The 2147-nt window shown below is 40.4% G+C and overlaps 1 long non-coding RNA gene across 1 annotated transcript; it reads right to left on the reverse strand.

Moving 5' to 3' along the window:
- Positions 1-878: 878 nt before the first annotated feature.
- Positions 879-1908, reverse strand: LOC105000916. Its single transcript, XR_826797.1, has 2 exons — positions 1810-1908; positions 879-975 (listed from the first exon to the last, which is right to left on the reverse strand). It is a non-coding gene; the product is annotated as an uncharacterized LOC105000916 (long non-coding RNA).
- Between the last annotated feature and the right edge of the window lie 239 nt (positions 1909-2147).

Consider the following 2147-nt stretch of genomic DNA (forward strand, 5'->3'; position numbering starts at 1 on the left):
GTTGCAGCATGGGGTCTTGGGTAGTTGTGGCTCGAGGGAACTAGAACTCTGGCTCAGTAGTTCTGGAGTATGGGCTTAGCTGCTCTGCAGCATGTGGGATCTTCCTGGACCAGGGACCAAACCTGTGCCCCCTGCATTGGTAGGCGGATTCTTATCCACTGCGTCACCAGGAAAGTCCAGGGACTCTTTTTCTTTTTCTTTTGATTGAGATAAAGTTCACATAACATAAAATTAACCATTTTAAAGTGAACAACTCAGTGGCATTTAGTACACTCACAATGTTTACAAATGCTACCACCAAGTAGATCCAAAACATGGTTATCACTTCAAAAGGAGAATCCATACCCTTGAAGCAGCTACTTTTCCTTCCCACCTCCCCTGCTTGAGGACATTATGTTAAGTGAAATAAGCCAGAGAAAGACAAATGCCATATAATCTCACTAATAAGGGGAATCTTCAAAAAACTGGACTCATAGATACAGAGAATAGATTGGTGGTTGCCACAAGTTGGGGTAGGGAAGTGGGAGAAATGGGTAAAGGCAGTCAAAAGACACAAACTTCCAGTTATAAAACAAGTAAGTCTTGGGGATATAATGTAAAGCATGGTGATGATAGTTAACAATATTGTATATTTAAAAATTTCTAAGGAAGTAGATCTTAAAAGTTCTCATCATAAGAAAAAAAAAGTATAATTATGTGTGGTGATAGATCTTAACTAGATTTATTGTGGTGATTGCTTCACAGTATATACATATACCAAGTCATTATGTTGTACAATTAAAATTAATATAATGTACGTCATTACACCTCAATTTAAAAAAAAAGAAAATATGGAAATTGGATTAAGAAATTGAGTCATCATATATTTAAAGCCTTACCTAATAGATGAGTCAGCAGACTTGCTCTTAAATCTTATTGGTCAGACTCAGTCTCATGGCACTTCTGTATACTGGGAAGGCATTGCTTTTCCAGCCTCTGTGTTTGTAGAAAAGAAGAGAAGAGCTTTGAAACATCCTTACAGTCAAAATAAAAAGTACATAAGGTTATATTTAAATACTAATAATCCAATCATTTAAAAAGGAGACATTGACCCTGTAATAAAGTAAGTACATATAATTGAACCTAATATTAGTGTAGGGGGATTACGGTGGAAAAACACACTTCTGAAAATATTTAAATCTTTTCCTAAAACAAAAATAGTATTTGATATCATTAAGATATAAGGAAGACCCTTACAATTTGTAGGTAAGGGACAAGAGAAAAAGAATAAAAGGTTGCTCCCAAGTTTTGGGTCTAGAAAATGGGAGGATGTTGGCAGACATAATGGGAAAAGGGCTGTTCAGGGGAAAAGCAAGTTCAGGGGCTAGGAAGCTGACTTTGCCTTTATGTTTGAGGGGTGGCGGGGTACTCAAGAAAAGGACACAGCAGGTCAGTGATAATGTAGGATCAGAGGTCACATCTAGGGATCTGGACCTAAGAACCACCTACTTCAGGTGTGGGGGGATATATTAAAATATCATGTCCAAGTAAGCTCTCTGGGGAGATGTTTAACCAAACTGATCAGAACAAATCTTGAGGGTCACATTTGAGGAAAGAAAGCAAAGACTCTGAAGGAACCAAGGAAAAGTCTTGAGAAAGAGAGAGGAGACATAGGTTGGCCTAGTCTTGGAGACCATAGAGGAAAAAACATTAGACACATCAGGGGTACTGTGCTCAGATGCCCCAGGGAGGTCAGGGGAGAGGGAACCGGAGAAAGATCCACTGGAGCTGGCACAGAGGAGACCCCTCTGACTGCTGAGAGGCAGTTACCCCATGTTGAGAGCCTGTCTTTGCAGGGCTGAAGTTGGGAGGTACGTGGGAAGGTACGCCACAGATTCCAATCATCTCCTGGAGATGTTTGATGATAAAGGGGAGGAAAAATCCCAGGGTGGCTTGAGAGAACAGTGACAGAGAAAGTTTTAAAAGTCAGCTGACTTTGACCCTTCTGGCACTGAATGACACATTCACATGGGTTTCCCTGGCCACTGCTGACCTCAGTGGTGCAATCCAGCACTCTCTGTTCAGAGTTTTACACCAACAGGTATCATAGAGTCAATTCCAAAGTCCACTTGGTGGTCAGCTTAGCTTGTGAAAAGAGCAAATAAATC

Source organism: Bison bison, unplaced genomic scaffold (assembly GCF_000754665.1).
Source record: "Bison bison bison isolate TAMUID 2011002044 unplaced genomic scaffold, Bison_UMD1.0 scf7180017864376, whole genome shotgun sequence".
In the NCBI taxonomy this organism is placed as follows: Eukaryota; Metazoa; Chordata; class Mammalia; order Artiodactyla; family Bovidae; genus Bison; species Bison bison.